Below are 27,528 nucleotides of genomic sequence, written 5' to 3' on the forward strand. Positions count from 1 at the left end.
TGTATAGTTTCGAATTAATGTTCAGAGGTATTACTACTATGTGTATTGTTCGGGAGTGCCATTATTGTGGTAGTAATGTTCAGGAGGGTTTTCTGCAATCCAGTTACTTTTTATTGCAGCAGATAAATAACAAACCATGTACGTTATTTATCTGGTGTTGTAAATAGCACCTATTACGAGTTTCTGGCGGATTAAATGCAGATTTTTGGTGCTTACTGCACCAAAATCTGCATGGTACAGTATATGCTGTACACTTTTCCCGTTAAATTCTGAGATCAAAGGAAAATGCCTCACCACAGCCCAGCCCTCAGCTGTGCATGGCTGGTGTATTAAGCTGCACAAAGGACTGAACGTTGTAAAGGTGACTATAAAGGAGTTCCTGTAAAATCACTACTGCATCCAAAAGCATTTTCGGGATTTTTACAGTTCAGTGTGGAGTGGGATAGCCAGTCTCAGAATGTCTGCCACTTCTCATTGTCCCTACTTGTGAATCAATGGTGGTACGTTGGTGGGTTTGTGTGTGTGTCCCATTGTCCTAAGTAAATCGCAGGATTAATTTGGCTAATTTAGGGATTGACTCTTAAAATGTCTCCACATGCTGTATATGTACAGATGGAAAATACATTTTTCTTCATCTTGTTACCAATATAGACTGCTGTATACTTTCACCACTTGCACTCAATAGGGGACCTTTGATCCAGCTGAGTCATCTGAGCGGCCAAAGTGCTCATTCACTGACTTGTGGTCCTGTAACTAATTTTACATTTTTAAAAGTTTGCTTTCAATGCTTAGAATTACTGTTACTACCCCACTAGAACATTGCTTAATTAATAGGTTAAAAAAAGTTTATAGGCCCAAAGTTTCACTTCGGAGCCCTCTGCCAACAATGCCAAATGCAAGGGTTGTGGAATAGCAGGGTTACCTAGGCTTGATTCCACGTCACCCCCCTTTCTTCCTCCACCGTACACTTCAGATCTCCTATCTCACACGCTTGAGGCTTCCCATTTATCCCTTCTTTCTCCTTCTGTTGCACTTTTCCTATATTCCCTTCTTTCGCCTTTTCCCTTCTTGCTCTTCGTCAAAACCTGATGTGGAAAAATATGTCGTAGTCCCAGAAATGAGTCCCGGTGCCCGTTTTTGGCAACTACAGGCACAAATTAAGAACTGCAGAAGTATATGCATGCTTCTAAAACGTTGACCACTGTAACACCAATGCTTTTCATAAGTATCATACCTGATGTAACACCAGGCTTGTGAAAGTGTCTGCTGAAGATGGGATTTTTTTCCTTACACAACTGGGCTTTAATTTTTAACTGAAGTTTCACCGTGTGCAATAGCGGCCGGCATGGATCAGGGGTGAGAGAGGGGGGGAAAGGGGGGGGGGGGTGTAGAAAGAACACACAAAAACGTACCTTATTGCTGCATCGCTCCTCCGTGGTCCCTCGCTCTGGCTGGAACAGGGAGCACACCCAGGCTCCCCACAGCAAATCACAACGCTGCAATGCAGCATTGTGATTGGTCTGAGCGCCATGGTTCAGTGCTCAGAAGCTGACTGGGGCCCTGGGTATGTTCTCCACAAAGGCTGTAATGCAGCCTGTGTGGAGAACATGCAAAGTGTGCATGAATGTTTGGAAAGCCTGTGACGGCCGGCCAAACATTCATGCACACTTATCCAGTGTGCTCACCACTCCTCCTGTAGTCAGAGCAGCCCCGCCCTCCAAAACTGCTGCAGTAGGACAAAATAAAATAATAACGCAAGTTATTACCATTTTATTAACACAAGTTATCATTAGATTTTCCCTTTATTTCAGTGCTAAAAAGCAGTGGGGCGACGAACCTCCGCGTTAGCGGAGGAGCCGCCACTGATGTGGGATGTGCATTAATGATTGGGGTGGTTTTGACACCCGACACAGTATGGCATCTTCATACATGCCAACCTTTTAGAATCGGAAAGTGTGAGATAAACAAATAATCGGGAGAATGCATTTTACCCAGTGACGTTTAATAGAACAGAGGCCATTTCAGGCGTGAAATATCCAAAATAAAGCAATTTTGTGTTTTAGAAAATTGGGAGTCTCTCCCACCTGAATCTGGTACATTGGCTCGCTTGTGTACACCTTTATCGTTAGATATTATAACTGAATAATGCAAAACAACTCCACCCAGTGATATATACAGTAAAATAATCTATTGAGAGTAAGTGTAAGGAAAATGCACGCAAAATGGGCGGGTGTGAGCGGCGCTCCCTCGGTGCACAATGCCTATACTTTTCCTTTATGTCCAAGTCTGCTAGGCCCTGTGTGCCGCAGCCGAGATGTGCATTGTACTTGTCCGCTGGGAGTCTAAGGCCTTTCTACTGTTTCTCTGCAGGTTACCCCAGGATTAACACCAAGCACGGCCTCGTCGGCGACAACCCCGTGATGCAGCCGCAGTAAGTTCAATTCCTTCTTAATTTTAGATTTTTGTAATACGCTATTTGACCGAAATCTGGTAGTAAGTGGTTAAGCCTCCTTTTTTTCTGGCACTTCAGCTAACAATAGCTCTCCCCTTTCGCGCCATTGTGCTCTCTCGCGGCCATTAGCAGCTCTGAGATTTGAAAACGCTTCTCAAGCGTCGTGTGTAGTCCAACATTTACCTCAGTGTGCGGCCGGAGTCAGGAACTTTATCTGCCCTGTGATTGGCCGCCTATGACGTCGGCCCCTCATTACGCTTTAGAGACATATTCGGAATAATGAGTGCGAAAGTGGCCTTCGTAGATACAAAAGGAAGCATGGATAGCTTAATCACATTTTTTGTTTGTTTGCATTAAACACCTCGGGGCGAGTTACTTTGGTGTGATTGCCCTGCTGCCGAGTATGTTCTGCCAGAGGCACAAAATGGTCGGCTGCTTGGAAGAGAGCGCCCGGCAGGAATGCTAAAGCGTGTCTCTGATAAAAGACCTGTGCACGAGAGCTATCGCAGACACTTTACTGCTGATAGTTTCAGCAGCACCAGATACGAAGATAGTGTCTGCACAATCAGATGAGCTGTCCGCTCGTCGGAATGTAGCGCTTTTACGGAAAAGGTAGGCTGGTGGAAGTTCTAGTTCAATGTTCTCTCGATACATCTACCTGAGTAAACACCTGAAGTTGTAACTCAGTGAGCTGAGCTCCCACCTAGAAACCCACAAGCCACAGGTTCAAAACGCACCACAGCTGGTGCAGCTTTTCATCACTATACAACTAATTGAAACATTTCAGTTAATTTTGTTGTCGGTAATACCGGATAAGAATATAAACAGTTTAGATTGTGCCACATAATTCGATTTTAGGATGTTGATTCCATTTCAATTTGTAGATCTAGATATTCTTGTTTTTTCTGGTATTATGTGTATTTATTTGTTTTCTTCGTATAATTTAGATTGCAACAAGTATTAACTCATGCGTGCCTGCCTGTGCTTTAAATAGTCATGCAGACTATACCTAAACACTCCTAACAAAACATTAGCCTTGTTATGCATGCACAAATGCAGCTACCAGTGGGTGAATTCTTTCCTTTCGTAAACTCCCTTCTGCTGTGAGTTTCAACAGTTATTGGCCTACATTATTGATCACAAGAAGAAACGATCAAAAGAAGTTCTGCTGTCTGATTTTAAAACATCCTATACTTAAAAAACACAGTGACCACATTCAGATATTTGATTAGACCTGAGTTATCATAAAATCTGGCTATTAAGTTATCCAGATTGGTGAATAGTGGTGACATGGTAACAAGGAGCCATTTTTTTAAACTGCTGTAAGAATTGCAAACCCTGCAGTCAAGCATTTAATAAGATCAGAATATTGACTATATACTTTAGTGGGAGTTCACTGGATTTGAAAACTTTTGAGATTAGATGTAAAGACATATGTGATTAAATGTGATTTTCCTAAATAGTATGGTGGCAGCTCAGTTAGACAGTTGAAAGAAAGAGTTAGGGAACACTCACAACCAATTAAACATTTAGACATGCAGTGTGCTTCTGTCTTTCGTGAATTTCATCGAGGTAGTTTGAACAGCTTTAGATGTTTTGCTCTAGATAAACTGGGGGAAGATGTGAGAGGTGGGGACGTAGAAAAGAAACCTTGCCACTTTCAGGCAAATTGGATATTTTGCCTAAGCAGTCTTAAACCTATAGGGATGAATGTTAAAAAAGAGCGTAAATCTTTTCTATAATTCAGGATTAAAATGTTACTGTATTTAGCAGTTGTAGGTACTTAAAAGGAATGTTGTGATAATTACATGTGTTTGAACAGAAATCCACCAAGTGGGTGACTTTTAATTTTGTGAGTCCGTATTTGAACATGGGAATGTTTACTGTAAAATAGATTAGAATTGTGGTCATCAAGAAAAACAACTATAATCTGTAGGAGCAGTAATATACAAAGATGATTGATAAAAACATTTGATTCTTGTCTGCTACCAACTAGTGTAACAGCAGGCCTCTCAAGATCAGCGATAAAGACCTATACTGGTTCAATACTTTATATATATATATATATATATATATTACCTACTGGCGGTCGCCAGTAGGTAGTTATAGTTAGGACCACGTTTCCATAGGAAAACCTCAACATTCTATTTTGAATAACTTTGGCGCCGGTCGACGAATCCTCGCGAATTTCTCAAAATAGGTGGGGCGCTACGCTCCGCTCCTACCCTGAAAGTCTCGGGGGGATCCGTCAAGCGGGGGCTGAGATAAAAGGGGGGTCCCAAAACGCGTTTTTCCCATGCATTTTTCCATAGGACCTTTAGAACGAGCTACAGCCCGAACGGCTGAACAGAATTACTCAAAATTTGGCAGAGAGGTAGTCCCTAGGTCAAGGAAGTGCCTTTTGTAGGTTTGGTGTAAATCTGTTCAGTAGATTCTGAGAAAATAGCCTTTAAATCAATATATATATCTGAGCCCGCTTACGGTACGCTTACCGTACGCTTACGGTAAGCGTACGGTGGCGTGCGCGAGCGCGATTCTGATTGGCTCTTAGATCTTAGTAAACATTCGAATCGGTCGAAACCAGGAAGCGGCGGCCGCCATTTTGTGTATTTCACTCTGAAAAAAAAGAGTGAAAACAAGGAAAGGGGGCAATGAGGAGAGTTACAGACCCCCTAACATTTGTAAGGGGGTCAAAGAAGGACAGAAAAGTACAAAGAAAACATTTATTGATTTTAAAAAAAATCACGGGGTACGCGTACGGTAAGCTTACGGTAAGCGTACGGTAGAAAAAAAAATAAAAAAATTGAAAAACAGATTTAAGTGTTTAGATATTAGGGGGCTCTAAAAAGAGCCGTTGTGTTTATGAAATGATTTTTTAGTGGTACCTACAAGTAAGTACCGATGCAGAGTCTAAGGTTCAAGAGGAAGACTGTTCCCTTCATCATTGAAGTGCACACCATCTCCTCTATAAATGTCTTGCATGTCATAACGCAAGTTGTTGTGGTAAATGGCACCCATACCATAGTCACGGAGGAAAGCAGAAACAGATTTGTTGACGTGCTTTCTTGCTTTGTCATCGCACCGCGTGCCCACCGTGCGTGCACGGCACTAACTGCGTAAAGTGGGCGCGCGGTGCGCGAAGCGCACCGCGTGCTCACTGTGCGCGCACGGTGTGCGAAGCGCACCGTGCGCGCACGGAACGAACTGCGTTAAGTGGGCGCGCACGCCACGAATGGCGTAAAGTAACTTAGCATTTAAAAAACCGTACAAATTCACTGAAAAAACCATAGGTTTCACACACGTTATAGTTAGGAATTAGCATTTAAAAAACCTTGCAAATTCACTGAAAAAACCATAGGTTTCACACATGTTATAGTTAGCGGAAATTTTACTGATAAAAAACCAATGAAATTCCCCCGTTATAGTTAGTGCAGGCAACTATAACTCACGCGACCGCAATCTTCTGCTGATGACATATGTGTCTTTATGAAAAAAAATTTTGTAATATATGTATAGCTAAAAATGTATGGAAGAAGACATGGGCAAATAAGTGTCTAAATACTGTATTAGCATCAGCAGAGGATTGCGGTCGCGTGAGTTATAGTTGCCTGCACTAACTATAACGGGGGAATTTCATTGGTTTTTTATCAGTAAAATTTCCGCTAACTATAACATGTGTGAAACCTATGGTTTTTTCAGTGAATATATATATATATATATATATATATATATATATATATATATATATATATATATTCACTGAAAAAACCATAGGTTTCACACACGTTATAGTTAGGAATTAGCATTTAAAAAACCTTGCAAATTCACTGAAAAAACCATAGGTTTCACACATGTTATAGTTAGCTGGACATTTTACTGATAAAAAACCAATGAAATTCCCCCGTTATAGTTAGTGCAGGCAACTATAACTCACGCGAACGCAATCCTCTGCTGATGCTAATACTGTATTTAGACACTTATTTGCCCATGTCTTCTTCCATTAAATTTTAGCTATACATATATTACAAATATTTTTTTTTCATAAAGACACATATGTCATCAGCAGAGGATTACGGTCGCGTGAGTTATAGTTGCCTACAGTAACTATAACGGGGGAATTTCATTGGTTTTTTATCAGTAAAATGTCCAGCTAACTATAACATGTGTGAAACCTATGTTTTTTTCAGTGAATTTGCAAGGTTTTTTAAATGCTAATTCCTAACTATAACGTGTGTGAAACCTATGGTTTTTTCAGTGAATTTGTACGGTTTTTTAAATGCTAAGTTACTTTACGCCATTCGTGGCGTGCGCGCCCACTTAACGCAGTTCGTTCCGTGCGCGCACGGTGAGCACGCAGTGCGCTTTGCGCACCGCGTGGCCACGTTACGCTAGATGGGCCATGAACGCACGATGCGCTTCGCGCACCGTGCGCACATGGAGGACATATGATGAGCATCGTTGTGATAGGTAAAATATATGTTTTGCTTGTAGGTTATATGCCATGCACAAATTTGCTCACGGGGTGGGGAGAGTGTGGATATATTTTTTTTTTTAATTTTTTTTTACCGTACGCGTACGGTAAGCGTAATCGGTGAAATTTTCGAAAAAATTAATATTGCCTTTTTTCACTTGGGGGATCGTTGAGGACGCCCTCGACATGACTAGGTGCTTGGGAGCTGTCTAAACAGCCCCTTTACATGTTTTTGCGCTTTGTTTTTCAACCCCCTGTCAGAGTGCGAGAGAGAAAATGGCGGCCGCCGCTTCCTGGTTTCGACCGATTAGAATGTTTACTAAGATCTAACGTCCAATCAGAATTGCGCTCGCGCACGTCACCGTACGCGTACGGTAAGCTTACCGTAAGCGCACGGTAAGCTGCCACAGATATATATATTGATTTAAATGCTATTTTCTCAGGAACTACTGAACAGATTTACACCAGACCTACAAAAGGCACTTCCTTGACCTGTAGACTACCTCTCTGCCAAATTTCAAAGAACTCTGTTCAGCCGTTCGGGCTGTAGCTGTGTCTAAAGGTCCTATGGAAAAATGCATGGGAAAAACGCGTTTTGGGACCCCCCTTGTATCTCAGCCCCCGCTTGAGGAATCCCCCCGAGACTTTCAGGGTAGGAGCGGAGCATAGCGCCCCACCTATTTTGAAAATTTCGCGAGGATTCGTAGACCGGCGCAAAAGTTATTCCAAATAGAATGTTGCGGATTTCCTATGGAAACGTGGTCCTAACTATAACTATCTACTGGCGACCGCCAGTAGATTTTATATATATATATATATATATATATATATATATATATATATATATATATATATAAATTTACTTCGGGACCTGATCATCATTACGCGCCCCCCCCCCCCCCCCCCCCTGTCTACAAGCAAAATAATCACAGATGCTTGGATGGCAAGCACTTTTTTCATGTAAGCGCACAACTTCTGCCCAATCAAAACATAAACCCCCTCCCTAAAAGCTCATTTTAAGGATGATCACGTAAGGTCAGGTGACAGCTGCTTTGTCAAGCCAGACCTGAAAAGGATCATTCTTGAGTAACATTGAGTAACATCAATATTCTGAGTTTTTAATGATAGCAGCTAGGCATTAATAGTCTGAATAGAGTGAGAAGTGTAACCATATATTCAGTACTTAATTTGAGCTGGTGGATTCCGGTGCTCAGCACCAGCACTTAATTCTCAACAGGGCACTTATGACAGTCCACCATTTGGTGGCACTGTTTGCCTAATTTTGAGATACGCACAAAACACAGTGTTTAATAATTCAATTTAGCCTTATAGCCCACTACTGAGGGCTGTACCGGTTTTTAAGGCCCTGAACCCAAGTTGTAGGCTGAGCCACAGGCAAGTGCCCATAACGAGGGTGACGGCCTTTAACAACCAGTAGAGCCCAAGGCAGAAAGGTTTTAAGGCTAGTAGGACATTCCACCCGGTGAGGGTAGAATGTTCTGAATTAAATTGGGAGAAACAGAAAGACAAGCATTGAAAAGTTGGCGCTCTGGGCTTATACCAACCATTTATTTATTTATTTGAGGTTTTGTATAGCACTTACTAGACCCAGGGTATCACAGCGCTTTACAAGACATAGCATTCAAAGAAGGGTTCATCGTTGATATTGTATAAGAAGAGGGGAATAAAGAACAGTGCAACAAAATTTAAGTATGGAGCTACTCCATTGTCTGAAATGGAGTTCTCAACATTCCAATGTTCTATTTTACATTTAAAAAAATGTGGTCTATACCATTCTTATTGTATTGAGATGCCTGGAATAGCCTGAAGTGTCACACTTGTACAAGTGTGATGGTTTCTTGGTGTGTTGGTATTGCAGGTAGCACTGGCAGGGGCAATGGGTGGTGCAAGCTCCAGTGGTCTCCTGAGAAGGGCCCGGGCACTATTTGCAAATTAAGCACTGCAGATATGCATGTTGGTCTTAACAGGTACTTTAAGCCACGCTAATGACCGTGCGTAATACCTATACACACTCTTTCAATTAGCAGACACATTGAAAAACATCGAGCTGGAGATAAAAAGGTTGCTTTCTTGATCTGCCCAATCTTCTTCTCATTGGCACATAGGGGAATAGTGCCAAGCAACAGGCTAGGATACGCAATCCAACAAGGTCCTGGCTACATGCAATTTGCATAATTATCTTTGCAGAAATTACTCAAAATGCCATAAAAATTACATGTTATTATGCAAAATACTGGTGCAGTATTTTCTGCGGGTTTCTAGAACGGATTGCATCCTCTTGTCAATTTTGAACATGAGGATGCATTTCAGCGTAAGAAAATTGAGCAAACAAGCACGTGAAGTGAACAACAGCCACTCCCATTGTTTTTGTTCACAAGCTTTTCTTGCTCCTGTGATAGGATATTTACCCAAATGAAATCTAAGGCATGAAGGCGTTTTGCATGAAAAGCATAATACAAATTGATAAAATGACAAAAGATTAAGCCACCATATTTCCCTTTGGCCTCCTAACATATTTTGTTGATGTCTTTGTATGTCTTAAATCCTAGATGGCCAGAGGTGATGGTGGACGGGGATGGGGGGTGGGGAGGGGGACTTATTCCTAAACCGACAGTTCCTCATGTTTGAAAAAGCACAAGATTCCTTGGGAGCAGGGCACAAGCCTAGGGGCCTAGGGTACACTCTGGATGGAAGGCGTCTACCCATTATTTTTACAGGATTGACACCGTCCCCCCTGCCAAGAAGCTGAGCCCCACTGAACTATACTGAACTGGCCCTGGTGTCATTTCCAGACGCTAGGACACATTCAGCAGTGCCTGCACGTTGTCTGCTTTCATTTCGAGCCGCAACGTGCTGGTGGCAAGAGGGCTTTGTTGTTTTAAATTCCAGCAGAGTCTAAAACAAAGGTAGGTTAAGGGGCCACCCTGCATCAATTTATTCATGTATCCTGGCTGGAAGCTATCTGGAGCCTCACACCTAAATGCAAATGCAATGGAGGGGAAACAAAGGCACACAGTTTGTTTACACTTCACAAGTGGCATGCTTTTGACATTGTTCAGACCCTGTATATAAGAGATACAAATGCACTGTCAGAATGTCAGATGTGTTGGTCTGTCCCAGTATTTGCACAAATAACAACTCAAATACCACTATTTTGTTTTACTTTTTTTATAGCGCTACTCATTGCGATGCCAGGTGTCCGAGCTTTACATCACACATACACATGACAATAAATGATGAGTGTAAATCAATGTACAGGATGTGTTACATAAAGACAGTGAGGGTAACAAGTTGTAGGAGTCGCATGTCCTTCATAGCTCACTGTTCTATATTAGGATTACAATTTAGGAACTGCAAGTAACAAAAGGATCTCTGTGTTAAAAGCAGTAACCCAGTTACACATCTACATAAAATATACATCTGTCATCTGCATGTTACATAGTGTGCTTAGCAGTAGACCAATTAACCCTCTATGCTACTTTGATTCAAAACCGGGTCTAGACAAAACACAGATCTCTCAAACAAATGCGTCAATGTCCAGATTGATTTTGCTATTATAAATATTATGATTTCCTGAGATTCACTGGGCACACAAAGATCCCTGCAGCAGGTGCCTTAACCCTGAAATATATTTTAAAATGAAGACTTTGCAACCAATTGAGCTAAACAGATTTACTGTCACATTACTCCTTGTTGCCAATTTCATTGCAGCAGAGGTTTAAAAAAAATAAATGTAAGCTGATGTCCAGATTTTGCGACAGGGTTGCATCACTTTTTTGGCACAAGCCAGACACAAAATCAAATCGGCTAAATCTCGTAATGCGCTTAAATGCACTCATGTCAGACCTGCTAAATATGTGTGAGGTCTAAAGATCTGATGTCCCCACTTGTGATGGCACTTTCCGTGAGGTTGTGGGTTGTGATGCTACTTCCTTTTAGGTCACTTCCTTTGAGGTCACTTCTTGTGACGTCAGTCAGTCAGTCAGTCAGTCAAAACCACTTTAATCGATTAATTAAAATCACAAAAGTACATCACAATACAAAATATTATTAATTAAGCGCAAATACAATATAACAACAACATTGTAAAAATTCATCCAGACAGATACATATATCACTAAAATCATAAACTAAGCTATACGTCAAGTTTTTTCCTTGACCGGGCCGCGGCAACCAGAAAGTTAGCGATGTTAAAAATATTCCAAGGGCAATTTAGTAATTGCAAGTACATCAGTGCAGGTTTTACTTGAAGAAATCCTCTCCCTTGCAACAATGGTATAATAATTGTGATGTCATGTGCTGTAATGTCACACACCATGATGTCACTTGCATACTACTTAACTGAATTAGTCCCCCACTTCTGTTGTTTCCGGATTTGTGCCCTGCTTGGGAGTATGCCTGGGCGGAGTTCGCGTAGCAAAGCTACGCGGAGTGCCACGGAGTTGGCAACCAACACCGTGGAACTCCGCGTAGGTCCGCTATGCTGCCCGCCTCCACCTCCCTATTAATATATAACTTAAAAAGTACATTAAAGCAAGTTTAAAAGACTTACCTTTAAACCGCGGCGTCCCTGGGCTGCCCTTCTCCTCTTCTTCGGCATTAGAAATACTGATAAGAAAACTGCGCATGCGCGCAAGACCGCGCATGCGCATTTCTTACGAGAAATGTGCATGCTCGGGCGTGCACGCATGCGCAGTTTTCTTATCAGTATTTCTAATGCCAAAGAAGAGGAGAAGGACAGCCCAGGGACGCCGCGGTTAAAAGGTAAGTCTTATTAATTTGCTTTAATGTACTTTTAAGTTATATTATTAATAGGGGGGGTGGAGGCGGGCGGCGAAGTGTGCTGAGTTTTGCCTACTCCGCGTTCTTCGCGGAACGCGGAGTAGGCAAAACTTCGTACACTCCGCGGGCAGAGCGGAGTTCTCCTCCCACAGTTACTTGGGAGTAGGCACTGGCCAGTTTCTAAACCATGCATGATTGATGGAGGTAACTGGAATGATCTGCACAACATTCTCTAAAGAACCTCCAGGAACTAAAACAACGATGAAGATCCTTAACTTGGCAGGGGATAGGACACTAATCACTATATAATGTGTAGCAGTGCCACAAGATATGGGTGGGGATATGAGGCTTGCACCGGGGAAATGGTTACATGACTTCCTAGAACCCTTTACTGATTCATACAGGAATAAAGCCTGCAAACTAGTTACATTAATTTCACCAAGTGTGTGCTTCAAACTAACAGAATTTCACTATCTGCACAAAACCTATTTTATACATAAAAAAAAAAACCTCAACATATTTTTTGCGGGTAGTGTGTCGGCATGCAATAGATGCGATCCTGCTGGGGCAGCCTTTCTTCCTATGAGCTGGGAGTGTCGCTGTGTAGCAAAATTGTGAGAGGCAGTGATGGAGAGCTTGGGGACAACGATTTGGGCTCTGCCCCCAAAATCCATTAAGCAATGTTTGTTAGGGATATTTCCCAAAAAGAACAACTATAGGATGAAAATGAGGTTCGCCTTCCTGGGTACAGTGCTGCCTAATAGGCACATAGCAATACACTGGGTAAGCCGCATGGCCCCCAAATAAAAGGCGTGGAAAAATGCTTAATTGAATGGGCTATAGAAGATAAACAACATATGAAAGACACAAGGAGAGGTGACAAATTAACTGAAGATTTAGCAGATTGAGCAGAGACACTCACAAAACTGAAAGACCTCCAGAACAATAAACCACCTTGATTCACACCATAGGCAAAACAAAGGAATGTAAACAAAAATCATTCTGTAAGATGTACACTTGTATATATGTTTGATATAACTATGTCATGTAAACAGATAAAACTTGGTATGTTAAAAACTTCTAAGTTAAACAATAGATATAATTTACTGTACACCATTATCGAAAATCAAGTATATTTAAAAAATAATAATAAATAAATGGTGTAAACAAAATTTCGCCGGCCTGAATTGTTTCCTCTTTTTTCCCTACAAGCCCATACAACATGGAGACTTTGAAAGTAACCTAGCCAGCCACAGAACGTCACTGGGGTTGGGGAATGTTGAAGCTATCTATCTCACTATTTCATGATTTTGATCACTTTCAAGCTATTCTCTGGGTTTCGTTAAAAAAAAATATATATATATTTATTGAATTTTATTAAAGATTAAAACAGTAACATCAACGGCTGCGCCATAAATTCATTACATGTGAAGTGCGGTTATCCGACTCCAAACCCTCCCCCCGTACAAATCAGAAGGAAAACAAAAACAGGTCTACCCACCCCCATAAAACAGAGAGATGACAGACAGTACAATATGAGGTAAATAGCACCATGGAGCATGTTAGGGTCCTCCAGAGGAGGAAGGCGGCAGGGTGAAAGCTGGGTGGCACCTTCATCCCTCCTGGCGGGGTCTCCGTGCTCACCACCAGTAATTTCATCAGAAGAGTCTGTCAGAGAGGCATGCAGAACCAAATATGTATGAAGTGACTCCCAAATATCGTGAGATCGTGAGGTTGGCATGTGGGACGGAGTGGCTCAGCATATAAAGACATTTGCTCATTATTGTAGGTCAGGGGCAGCTCTACCACTAAGGCAAAGGAGCGTCGCCTCACCGCTCTCAGAGCAGAAGAAAGGAAAAATAAAATGACAATAACCCTGTTAATATTTTATTTTTCACTATGGGCTAGGTTGGGGGATGCGGGGCTGGGGTCACAGGGGGAGGAGTGGTGGCACATGTTAAGTGTGCATGACTGTTTGGCTGGCCGTCTTGGGCCGACCAAACAGTCATGCACACTTTGCAAGTTCCCCACCATGCTGCATTACCCAGCCTGGTGGGGAACATGTCCAGGCCATCTGAGCACCGAACCACGGTGCTCAGACCAATCACAACACTGCATTGCATTGTTGTGATTGCCTTAGGGGAGGGAGACTGCATGCTTACTGCCTCCACCCAAGCTGAGAAGAAGGCAGCATAAGAAGGCACCAAAGCTAAGGAGAGACTGAGGCAGTCAAAGGGTAAGTGGTTTAAAAAAAAATCTTTGTCCCCCTGCGTCCCCTGTTCCCTGCCAGCTGCCTCTGCAGTAGATGATATCATTAAGCCACTACTTGAATTTCGGTGCCCTCCCCCACCCCCGATGACAGGCGACTCTGCGTTTAGCCAGTAACAACGTAAGTGCTTCATATTTCCTGAAGCCAGGTTTGAGCTGTCCAACATGTCCCAGAAGTACCAAAAGTGGGGTCAGGGTTAGGGCTTGCCCTATCATGAACGAGATTGTAGCGTCCACCTCACACCAAAGGGTCTTCACTGGCCCGAAGCACCACACCAAGTGAAGAAAATCAGCCCCTGCCATCCTACATCTGGTACACCCATCATCTGGTCAGAGACCAAATCTACGGTGACTGAAATCTGCATCAAGACTCATGAGTGACCAGTACCAATGGGTGATGGGAGAGAGGAATCAAAGGAGAATAGCGGAGTGTCTTACCCAGTTTGTAGTCTAACCTTTGCCAGTCCTTTGCAGTACAGGCAGCCTTGGAGTCTGCAACAAAAGGAGCACCTGAAGAGGTGCCCAGAAAAGAGGATGATGGGATCGAAGCCAGATGGCTGGGAGGAGGGGCCACAGCGCACTGAAGACCTTATCCCCTGGCAAATCCCGGTCTCTTGGTTTGTGGATAGAGGGGCCGTGGCAGTTCGTTGGCAGGTCATACAGAGGGTCTATTCAGGAGAAAGGGGACTAACTGAAGGTTGGGGGAGTAGAGATGAGAGAAAAGGCCTGATGACAGTCATTCCAGATATCATGGCGGTGGACCACGCCTCAGACTGTAGTACAGAAGCAAGTTCAAGAAGGGAAGTGGGCCGTAGTTTTCTGTTGCGCTGACGCACTGTGTATTTGTTCATTTATTTATGTATCCATTATTTCTAAAGCTTATTCCAATTCAAATCTTTGTGTCTTGGTTACTAAAACCATTGCAAATCACCATAAACCCACACAATCATGTATTACATTAGCTATAATAATTAGTACATTAAAATGCTGATTAATAAAACAACATCAATTAAGTAGAGTTCACTTCCGAGTTCTCTCTGCAAAGAATTTATTGAACTGTTATGATCCCTTTCGGTATCAGCCCTTTTGAGAGCATTGACAGTCAAGCTGTATAGTTGGTTGTTTCTATACATTTATATCCTTGGAAACGGCTTTGATTTAGCTAAGATAAGAGGAAAAAACTTTACAAAAGCTTGTGCCTATTTTATTTACATGTTCAGTAATTTTTGTTTATCATGATACAGAGGCACAGCGGAGTGAATCAATTTGCTCCGTGTGGAAGGAAACTAGAGAATCAAATTTACTGCTTCTGGTTCCTGTGGTTGCACAATTAGCCAGCCAAATTTCCAGCTTTTATGGGTATTATTTGTGCTTGTGGATTGTAGCACTTTACTACTTTATATTGCCTTTGAGTCCCTAAAAACATGCTTACTGATTGGGGTACTTGATTTCATTGAAGGAAAAGTGAGGAAATAGCATGGAATGCTGTCTGCCAAAAATAACAAGGTATGAGTTCATTTCTGCTGCCCTGTTCCTTTACAAACCTCTGTGTTTGGGGGTCTGTCTGTTTTTGAATTCTCCCCCAAAATTACCTACTTATGTGATATGGAGGTCAAAGCTGTCTGGCCCTCCTGACTACACCACTCATGAACCATGGTGTCTTCGCTGTACTGAGATGCTAAAAATATGTCACGTCTCTACTTATATTCACTGTTTATTTATTTGTGGTCCCTTGTGTAGTGCTTCCATGCTATGTTAATCTTTGCATTATATAGCACAACATCCAGTTACCCACAGCACATTGACTGAGTTTGGAGTTTAAAAAACCTGGTGATAGGTTGGTCCAAAAAGAGGCTCCTGCTATGGTGGATTAGGTCTTGTGACTTGTCTCAAACCCCATGTGCATGCACCCCTACTTTAATTGCGGTGCCTGATCAAGAGGGTCTTGTGTGAGTAATTCTTGCTCCAAATGTTTGAGTTTTTGTAGGTAGGGGCATGTTACCTCATGTGTTCCACTTGTGCTTGGTGCCCCTTTGACTGCAAACTTGTAGTTATGGTTATTATGAATAAACGGGGATTGGTTTTGCAGCTATTACAAATCGTAGCAGTAGGCAGAGATGAGAGATACTTATTGTGCTGCTGAGGCTGTCACTGGGGTGTGTTGTGTGTGGCAGTGTCCTCATATTCACGATGGTGCTCTTACTGATGTGTGGTGTTGAAATTAGGTGCAAATATCTTCCCTCATGGTCCTAAATTGGGCGGTCCCACTCACGATCTCAAAAGACTGGCACAGTGATGTTAGTCTATGATTGTTTGTTTTACTTGCATTATTTATTCAGTGCTTTGTATAGCACAAACTTGACCCCATAGGGTATCAGAGGGCTTCACAGTTAAAGACGTGACTACTTTCCCTTCAGTACATTACTCTGGACAGCATTTAACACATTAAAGTCCAATGCAAAATTGCAACAGAAACTTCACTCAACAAGAAAGACTTAATCACATTCACAGAATGCAAGTGTAGAGGAACCATAACCTAAAGGAAAGCAAGAACCTATATAAAACAGGTGAAATTGGACCTTAGCAAGAGATGCTCTTGCGTCTTTAAGCGAGAGGTTTTAGGCGAGTCTTTGTTCGGTAATGGTTAGCACCATATAAACGTTCTCTCTCACTGGGAATGTGGATGCATTGGGAATGGTTAATTTGTGTGCTGTAGTGGTCTTGTTGATTGCCATTCACTAGGGATTTCGGTCTGTTTTTTGTCTGATTGTTTTAGGGGAACCTTTGTGTGGTGTGTGTTTTGGGGCGCTTCTGTTTTGAGTCCCTTTGTTATTTTACATTTTCAACTCTGTTTTCGTATGTGTGGGTGTGCTCGATTGACATTGTGTCCATGCCTTATCTTGCCGTTTTCTGGTCCCATTTGTGATTCCTCTGGTGGTCATATTTTAGATTACGTTTTGCAGGTGCTGCATTTGTGACTTGGTTTGTGTCGGTTTGCTGATCTGTGTCTGTTTCCAAGTTTCTGTGTCTGGTTTTGTTGGCTTACCTGCATGTGGATTATTGGGAAGTGAGGTTTCCGAAGGAAATCTATCCAGCTTATGGCTGCTGAAAGAATTATGTGCTTTTACTCTAATAGGATCTCTTGCTTACTGTAGCTTAGTTCCCGCTGTGAAATGCTAAATTGGCTTTTGTGTAAATGTTTGGCTTGTACATAGAGCGACCCGGCTTTTACAAATAGGGTTTTAGTTTAATAAGATGAAACCAATTAACCAGGAACGTTGCTGCCAACATATTTTACAAGCACAGTACATAACAATGCATTGTTCTGCCAGGGCATTTCATTATTATTGTCAATTTGCCTTTTTCTGGGGGGGAGGTCAGGATACCGGCATTCGACTGGAATAGATTTATATGCACTTTTCCTGGCTCTGTGTTATAAATCCAACCTTGCCTTGCTATCGGGCTAGCTGTTTGTTCAAGATGCACAGCAGTGATAGTGTCTGTGCTCTTGGGCAGAAACCGTTCTAAATTACTGTGGCTAAACGGTTTTGTTTGCAAAACAAGAAACTGAAAATTTAGTCAAGCTGTAAAAGCAAGTAATAATGGTTGACAAGTGATGGTGAAATACGTCACTAACTCTTTGTCTTTCTGGCTCCTTCTCACATTATTTCACCTTCTCTGTTCCTCCCCTCTCCTTCCTCATAATATCTCTGCTTCTTGAATTCAACATCATCAATGTTTTTTTTTCTTTCTTTTTTCTCGTTCCCATTTTTCCCCACGTCACTTTCCTGTCACAACCCCACTTAAGTTGTTCTATCTTTTTTTAAGCCTCTTACCTTACTTACTTTCACCCTTTTGCCCGGTCTCTTTCCTGCTTCATTCTTCCTCCGGTTCCTTCCCATCATTTGTACTAATTTTTTCTCATCTTTGTGATTAATTTCTCTCCTTCCCCATGTTTTTCCTTATTCCTCTCTGACTTCTCATCCTTCTTTCCTTACCTCCGTTTAATTTTCTGTGGCTCTTCTCTCCAGAAAAATTAACAAAAAGAGGGAGTACAGAGGATTATCGGTAGAACCTTCCTGCTGTCAATCTTTTTATAAACAATGTGATTCTACCCTATAGTGATTTAGAAATTATTTTTATTTTTATATTACTTTTTTAAATTGTGAAAATAAAGCAGTGCTTCATGAGATGTCATGGAAAAGCACTAAGTGTTTTTAAAATACCCCTCACACACTATGAATCCCATGGTGTCATGCTTCATCATAGGGGTCTTCCCGTCCCTCTACGGGGCGGGGCGTGCTACGACCAATAGATATATGGGAGCACTGTTGTTTGGTGAAGGAATAAACTATGTGTAGGCTATGTGCTAAGTGAGAGTGGTAGGGTTAGTGAGTGATTACAAAAAATTAAAAATCCTCTGGCTAGTGGAAAAAACAAATGTTATTCAATTCCGTAGCTGAGAATGTTAAAAATGGGGTTGCGTGGGGGGGTGTATATTAATTTAATACTCCCTACTGGGCCAATTTTTAATTTTTTGTAATCACTCACTAACCCTACCACTCTCACTATCACTTAGCACATAGCCTACACATAGTTTATTCCTTCACCAAACAATAGTGCTCCCATATATCTATTGGTCGTAGCACGCCCCGCCCCGTAGAGGGACGGGAAGACCCCTATGATGAAACATGACACCATGCTCTTCTCTCCCTCATAATTTTATCTGTGTCTCCTTTTCCATCTTTTCTTCCCTCGATACTGGGTATAGAAATACAGAGTTGTGATAGAGGCAGGAAAAGAGCGGGAGAAAGGGTGTAAGACAGAAATCAATAAAAGTGAGAATGAGTGAGAGAAACTGAGAAGAGATCTGGGGAGAATCAGCGCCTGGGTTATATGCATCCCAGCAGGCTAAAGTAGGCAGCCCTTATCTGCAGCACCTGCGGGATCCCAGCATCACTATATACATATATATATATATATATATATATATATATATATATATATATATATATATATATATATATATATATATATATATATATATATATATATATATATATTCTTTTATTTATTTTTTTAGTTTTATATAGCGCAAACTAGACCCGAGGATATTGGGTATAAGAGCGCATTACACGAGCACCAGTTTCGTTACAGATGGACACATCCATTTTTGTTAGGCACGAGGAGATTAAGTGATTTGTCCACAATCACAGGATGTTGAGCGTCGTTGCTGAGACTCGAACCCGGTTCGCCACCTTCGAGGTCGACCGCTCTAGCTGTAAGGCTACATCCTCTACCCCCACTGGAGGTCCCGCTACATGGGAGAGTCAGCTCATGGGGACTACGAGTGCCAGCATGCTATAGGAAACGGCCCTTATCATCTGCAGCACCTGTGGCAGCCCAGCAGTACTATTTAGCAGCACTGGAGGTCCCGCCGCACTGGAGCGTCAGCTCCTAGGGACTATGAGTCTCCGCAGGCTAAAGGAGGCTGCACTTATCATCTGCCGCTCCTGTGGCAGCCCAGTGGCGCTATATAGTGTCACTGGACATCACACTGTGCCGGACATGCGTAGACAGTGCCCGGGCCAAGGGCAGGCCCGTCCTGCACCCATCGACGTCAGGAAGAGGCAGGGCCACCACTCCTTGGATCTGCTTGTTACACCGGCCAGACATTGACTGGTAAGCCTGTTTTTCATGGTACTGTCTTTCTATTCAGGGTCTGTTTTTACCTCCAGCCCTGGCTTGTGTTATTGACTGACTGGTGTCTTGGGATGAGATTTTGTCCCTTTTATTATTTGCACCTCTCTTAAGTGACATGTGCAAATGGAAAGCGACAGATGCTTCTCTAGGTGTTGCGAAGGAACCCAAATCGGCAAAGCATCATACAGCAGAGAACTTGCCCTTCAATAAAAGATGAACTGATTGTCGAGGTTGAAGAAATGCTCAATAGTGAGAGATCGATCCCTGCCACACCCGTATCCAGGAGAGTGAAAACTAAGGTTACTCAGTTTTACAAGGGGATGGGTAATTCATCAAGTGACCGCCCATGTGATAAAGATCTTCCTAGTGTTGATACCAACTTGGAGAAGGAGCTGAGGTCCTTGGACACTGCTATCGTGCCTATCTTACTCTCACTCTCCATCGTTAATCGCCCCTTATCGGATGTGGCACCAGCTGTTCATGACTCTTGGGTTATCCCATTACCTCTAGCTAATTGCAACTGTACCAATTGATTCAAATGGATCCAAAGCCCGGTCGCAAGTTGGTTTGGATACGGTTATTGCTGATTGTTTGGATGTTATCAGGAGCACGGTTGTGCTTCTTAGAACCGAACTTAAAACAGTAAAAGATGTTGTCCTTTCTTTAAATACAAGGGTGTTGGATCTTATTGTAATCAATTATGGCCTAATGGAAAAGCTTTTGGTCAGAGAGTCTTGTACTAATCACACCTGTGTTAACGCCCAGCACTCTCACATGATCGGCTGTTCGGGCTCTGGGGCTTTAACACTTGATGTCCTTGCCAATGGGAATTGACTGCCCCTACCTCTTCACGCAGCCTCTAAGCTCACAAAGACTACCCCTATGTGTCCTGCCTCCACTTTATTACCCACAAGACAAGGGGTACCCAATTGGTTGGGAACCTCAGTTTTGTTAAATCCAATTCTGGCAAACCTAATAGATCTTTCCCGTCTCATCTGTTAATATCGAGACGTCCCCGCCTACCCACACTAGGGTCCACATCGAGCACTCGTCTGGGATGATCCCCGGGCAGGTTTCCCCTTGGGATTACTTTCTAGACCGTTCGCCCGATTTTACTCCCTATGTGGTGATTTCAGTGGAGGTGCCCCAAATCAAATCAGATCAAACATTCACAAGGGGTTCAACCCAGCTTAAAAACAAAGTATCTCATTGGTTTTCCACACGGGCAGGGGCCAATGCCAACATTAATACACAGATAAATATGGCCCGAAGAGTGGGGTGTGTTGGTTGAGGCCCCAAGATGTTCAAGGGTGATTGCATTGTGGTGAATTTTAATAACAGGTGGGCTGCTGGCAGAATCTTAGCTTCTTCCCAAAGTATAGAAGGATCATCTATTGGGTTGTGCTTGTTGGGGCCTTTAGTTCTATTGGCTCCCATTATCCCCGTGCGTTCCAAGATTCCCAAGCTACATACATTAAGCCCAACAGAGATCAGTCTGCACTTTTTAACTCCTCTGGCCCTGGTGTGAGTGGTTCCTGTCATCTCCATGAGTCTCACGATCTTAAAGTGTCTCATAGTAAGTTTTCTGGGAGAACATTGCCCTTTTTACCTCCTACAACAGGTTTGAGATCCTTGACACTCTTGAGGGGGTAGATTGACTACCTCTCTTTAAGCTTTTGGATGACTTAATAAAGATGGGCGAGGAGGCTGTGGGTTATACTACAGTGCCTCACACTAGTTATCAGATTGGGTTTTTCTCATGGAACAAAGCAGGGCTTTAGAAGCTAGGATTAAGGACGCAAATTGGCTTGATCTCATGAAATCATTTCATATTTTCGCTCTCCAGGAAACTAGGCTCCTCAAAACCATCCTTTTCTTGGATGGTTTTGGCCAATTGTTTCGGCCAGCGAAACCATCTCCCTGGGGATGAAACAAGACCAGGCTGTGCTTTGTAATCTCATTAGCATGAAATTCTGCCATGCCTGAGGTGGAGACAGACTGCCTCTATGTAGGGGTGGTCCTACTCACTTTCTTAGATAAATGCTTGATGTGAATTGTAAACATCTGTAATCCGAATGGTCATTCTCCCCACTCGGATGTTATCTCCAATTTGGGCACTGTTATAAAGAAATTTAACAACTCCGTAGCTATCCTGTGTGTAGATTTAACAAGGAATACTTCAATCATGGGTATGGGCAACTTTAACATCCATCCTTGCTCAGGACCCTGTTTTGTTTTTCAGGATTTCTCAGGTGGAGATGGTTCACCATCCCCTCACTTCGAAAATTCTTCTTAAGAAGGCCAGGTGAACTTGGTGATTTATTCCCAGAATTTGGTTATAACTAGCACTCTGGTAGCTCCCACCTATGTAGGAAGAGGGGCAGATCAGTTGTGCAGCATATTCTGATTTCTCTTTCACTTACCAGTCTTTTAGTTGATTTCCACACCAAATGGACTGTTTGGAGTGATCATAACTTCCTGGTGTTAGTCTTAAAATATCAGTGACAGTGATCTCCATCTCTGGCTTTTTCCCTGAAATTTGTGATCCCTTCAGATCAGAGTAGTCACCTGAGGTGGACCAAAATAATTCCGGAGAAGTTCGGAGGGATTTTGTTTTGGCATTTGCGTTCCGAGTTAGAACGTTGTATTAATTCTGATTTACGCCCTAAAGACATTCTAACTACTTTTTCTGCACTCTGCACAGGTGTGAGACTTGCCCTTACTGTTCCCAGTTGATGTTCTTCAGTCTCGAGCAGGCCTCTGTGGTTTAACAAGGCATTCAGTAAAGCCCATCATACTTTTATGAAAGCTATTAAATGTCCAAGAAACAGAGGGAGAAATCCAGGGTCTAATAACCCACTGTAAGAGGGTTTGGAAGGAGAGAATTGAATCCCTCAAGGATAATGTATGGGACCAGCTAGTTAATGATAGTGACTCTATTGATTGTGCAGCATTCTGGATAGTTATCAACCATCCTTTTTTGGCTGACAAAGCCACCCCTACCTTGTCCATTGTGATATCTAAAGATAAATGGTACTACAACTTTTCTCAAACTTATTCCTTTGAGGCTAGGTCAGAGTTATTAGTTCCAAACACTGGTATTAAGGCCATGAGCACCTCTTACCTCTCCTAATACTAAAGTTACTTTTGCTATCAGATGCTTAGCCTGTAATAAGGCCTCTGGTCTAGACGGCGTCCCAGCTGACCTTTCTAGGAGTGATGTAATTATCTGGGCACCCTCCTTGAAGAACATCTTAAATGCTGCTGTGTCAATTAGCCCTCCAGGTTCTTGGTCTCAATCCTTTATTGTTTCAGTATTTAAGAAGGGTGACCGAGCGGATTCAAGATGCTATAGGCCCATATCTCTTATTGATACCACTGTCAAGGTCTTGGGCCAGGAGGTTTTAAAATGGCTGTCTGTGTGGGCCAAAGAGAAGAGCATTATCACCGACACACTGTATGGGTTTAGGCCTGGTTTGGACACCATTTACCAATGTTTGAGCTTCTACCCTTTAATTCAGAAATACACAGTTGCCAAAAGGAGTACCCCTTTTGGGGGGTTTATAGATCTCTCATCATGTTTTGATTGGGTGAATTGTTCAAAGTTGAGCCAGCCCTTGTCTTCTTTTTGGCAGACATCTGTTTGGATATGTCTGCCTCAATTAGATTTTGAGAGTATGGCTCATGCACCTAACGTTTCCCCATCACCTGAGGAGTTAGGAGTTTTTGTTTACTATGTACATCGATGATCTAGAGGCAGCATTGTTGAGAGCAGAATGTGACCCCCCCCCCCTCATGTGGGCTGCTGGCCACTACCCTTTCTTTTATACACAGATGATGCCATCCTTATGTCAAGGACGGCAGTAGGCCTTCAACTGCTTCTTGATTCCTTTGTTGAGTTTATGAAGGGTCTAGATCTCTCCGTGGACATCTCTAAATCTTTTGCGATGGCTACAGGTGTCATACCTGCCAAAACCAAGTCATTGTTGTGTTAAAACCAAGATCACTCCAGTCTGCTCCTTTACTTATTTAGACATTTCGTTTGATGACAGGACCTCCTCCGGACTCTCTTGTCTTTTGAAAAGATTTACACTAGCCAGGTTATGTGGGTCGATACTAGACTTCAACTTACGGGTCGGCAGGAAACCCATAAAAGCTTTGATCCATATTTACAAAGTTGAGTGCGTCTCCACAACATGTTAGGACAGTGACATTTGGGGTACTGGGCTTGTGGCCCCATCAAGCTGCAGGAAAATAAGGTTGCCTGGTGTTTTAATAGTGGTCCAGCAAAGTTCCTCAACATTTGCCGTTTATGATAAACCTCAACCATCAAACTCGGGCATCTACTATGCTGGATTTCAATCTGGCGTAAGTGAGCCAACATTTAATGGGTTGATAATCAGGGATTTTCTCTCTGGATAACTTGAAAGCAATTCCCTGGCTGAGATATAGTAAGTCTGAACACACAGCTGTGGGTCGCCCCAGCTTATTTACACACCCCGCTGGCTTCTGATTCGTTAGTAGGCTTGTGAGTCCCTCCTTGTCTTCATTTATAACCTCCCATGAGGACTGCCTATTTTATTTCGGTTGTTACACAGTACTCTTATTTAGTCTGTGAGCACTATTTTCTTTAATGCGTTTCTCCTACTGCAGGCACTACATGCTTTCCAGTAACTTTCAGCACATTCAGAGTTTCTTTGCAAAAAAAAAGCATTTGTCTGCCAACTTGACAAACAAATGCTTTTTTTGGTTAAAGCGCAGCATACTGCGCTTTCACTTTAATAGCAGCCGCGGACCATTCTTTAGACATGGCTCGTCTAAAGAAAGGGGCATGGCCACTATTATCGTGAAAGCGCATCAACAAGCATTTGAAATGCAATAGGTCTCACATTTTAGAAACTTTGACCTATTGGTATTGTAAATGACAATGCCTTTTATTACTGCAGGTTTTTTAAAAACCTAAATAAAAGGCATTGTCATTTATAATGCCAATAGCTCAAAATCTCACAATTGCAAGACCAATTGCATTGCAAATGCTTGTTTAAGTAGGGTTGTCAAAATCCGAGGGGCCTGACCATAATTATTTCTTCTTTTTTTTACCTGCACTCTAGGGGTGATGGTTGGTGTGTCACTGTTTATTGCATTCTGATGATACACTTCGCCCTTTGTCTCTTCCCCTTCGACAGATTTTTGGTACAATGAGGTTCACTGGACATACTTTGCCCTCTTGACTTATTTATTTATTGTCCTGTGTAATTTGTTCTTTGGTTTTTATCCGGTACCGTGATTGAGTTTTTATGCCTTTATTGTGATTTTACAATGTTTTTATGTATCTTTCATGGTTTCTATTTATTTTAACCGAGTTAAGAATTTATCTAGCTATCTATTTATTGTCATTTTGCCTTTTTTTTGGAGCAGGTCAGGATACGGGCATTCAACTGGAATAGATTTATATGCAAGATTCCCAGCCTTTGTGTTATAGATCCAAGCTTGCCTTGTTGTCTGCTGGCTGTTTGTTCAAGATGCTCAGCAGTGATAGTGTCTGTGCTCTTGGGCAGATAACTGTTCTAACTTACTGTGGCTAAACGGTTTTGTTTGCAAAACAAGAAACAGAAAATTAAGTCAAGCTGTAAAAGCAAGTAATAATGGTTGACAAGTGATGGTGAAATAAGTCACTCGCTCGCTCTGGTCTTTCTTTCTCCTTCTCTCATTATTTAGCCTTCTCTTTTCCTCTCCACTACTCGTCACAATCTCTCTGCTTCTTGAATTCAATATCATCAATGTTTTATTTCTTATTTTTTTGTTTCTTTTTTTCTCGTTCCCATCTTTCCCATTGCCACTTTCCTTTCACCACCCCACTTTACTTACTCTATCTTCTTTTAAGCCTTTTACTTCCTTCCACCCTTTTGGCCTGTACCATTTCTTTCTTGTCTTCGTGATTCAGTTCTCTTCTTTCTCATGTTTCTCCTTATTCCACTCTGACTAGTTATTCTTCTTTTCTTACCTCAGTTTAATTTACTGTGGCTTTTCTCTCCCTCATAACTTTATTCCTAGCACCTTTCCCTCCTTTCCTTCCCTCCATCAGGGGCGGCTCCTCTGCTATGGCGGAGGAAGTTTACTCCACTACATTCAAGCAGTGCTAGAAGCAAAAACATAAAATGATATTAACTTTCAGTTTTCATTTTATGTTTCAATTGCGGGTGGGCGTAGCTGTTCTGCTAACGAGCAGGGCAGGCGAGGAGTGGTATGCCCACTCCTAAGTGTGCAGTATCTGTTTGGTTGGCCCTCTCGGGCCGCCCAAACCAGTCGTGCGCACTTTCTCACTTCTCCATGCAGGCTGCATTACAGCCTGTATGGAGAAACCTGCCCATCCCAACACAGCACGCTCAGACCAATCACAATGCTGCATTGCACCATTGTGATTGGTTTACGGGAAGAAGCCTGGCGGCCTGCTTCCTGTTCCTGAAGTCGGAGCAGGAGAGCTGGAGCAGAGACGCGGGACCCATGGCGGCAATGTAAGTGATTTTTTTCTTCAATTTGTGCTCCCTCCCGCAATCATGACTCCCCCTGCATGACCCCCCGTCCCTCATGCCCGCCCCCCCACCCGCGAGCCATGACGGCCACAACTGCCCTCTATATTGGTATAGAGATACAGAGTGGTGTTAGAGGCAGGAAAAGAGCAGGTGGAAGGTTGTGAGAGAAATCAATAAAAGTGAGAACGAGTGAGAGAAACTGAGAAAGATCACTTTACCATGGAGCTCCTTAGAAGATGGCGGTCCTGGACAGATACTCACTATGCCTATGCATTAAAATGTATCTGTAATCCATGAATTTAGACAGAATGAAAAGATGAACAGATTAGGAATTGGGATTTGAGGTTGGGTCTGTTTTTTTTTACTAGAAAGCTCACCTGACAAGAGGAGGTAATAGCGTAAGTGCAGGAAGGGCAAATAGTGCATCTTAGTAGCAAAAAACTGGCCGTGAAAGCAGCTTTGCTATTGGATCACAGATGCTCAGCTTGACCCAAAATAAGATACAATGTCAGGATTGGGCGTTGGACACCTTCATGTTTCAAAGAGACCTAAAATGAAACCGCAAACTTTGGGAGTTAAAAATATAAGTAAAAAACTTTTCTCAGTAAAAGATTTTTCAGTGGTGCCATTTCACTTATTCATGCCCGTGCCTTTGTCTGCAGTGTGTATGGTGCAGTAGTGCCTAAAGGGTTAACTTTGGAAAAAACAAAGACTGCAAATTAAGGATCAATTGTGAGCCTGTAAGAATCCTTTTTAAAGTATATTATTGAACTTCAAAGAGCAAAGCCAGCATGCTCACACTGAGGTCAGATGCAGGCGCAGTGAGAGCTGGTGTTGGACGCCTTCAAAGCAATGCTTGCAAGAAATATACACAGCTGGCCCTTTTTATGTTTTTTACACGAGTTTATTTCGAGTAAATCCGGATTATTGAGGTTCAAGTATTTCGTGTATTTTTTTTTCCCCCTCTGCTTATACTTTCTTGCGTACTTTTTATACTTGGGTTACTAGCTTGAATAGAAAATGTCACCCAGACAACAGTTCAGTATTTGGTACATTAAAACAAATTGTTCTGTGGGAGCAAAAAACTGGTATACATACATTTAGTTAACAACTGCATATGTGAGGAATAAAGCACAGAAGAAAAACACACATGGGCCTGTTCGACTTTTTGTCTCTCAATATATTCAAAAGATAATGAGATAAAATGGTTCACAACGATTCAAAAGGAGGATGCTTCATGGGTGCCAAGGGAAGGAGGCCCAAAGAACAGAAAATTCAGCGCAGACAATTTAAATGAA

The 27,528-nt window shown here is 42.4% G+C and overlaps 1 protein-coding gene across 2 annotated transcripts in view; it reads left to right on the top strand.

The window, feature by feature from the left end:
* Positions 1–27,528, top strand: part of SEMA5B (semaphorin 5B) — an 834,612-nt gene that overhangs the window by 224,715 nt on the left and 582,369 nt on the right. For both annotated transcript variants that reach the window (XM_085647318.1, XM_085647319.1), the window contains one exon: positions 2,371–2,431. The gene's annotated coding sequence lies outside the window, so the exon portion shown is untranslated. The remainder of the gene's footprint in view (positions 1–2,370; positions 2,432–27,528) is intronic.

The sequence above is a fragment of the Triturus cristatus genome, chromosome 3_2 (genome assembly GCF_964204655.1).
Source record: "Triturus cristatus chromosome 3_2, aTriCri1.1, whole genome shotgun sequence".
Lineage (NCBI taxonomy): Eukaryota > Metazoa > Chordata > Amphibia > Caudata > Salamandridae > Triturus > Triturus cristatus.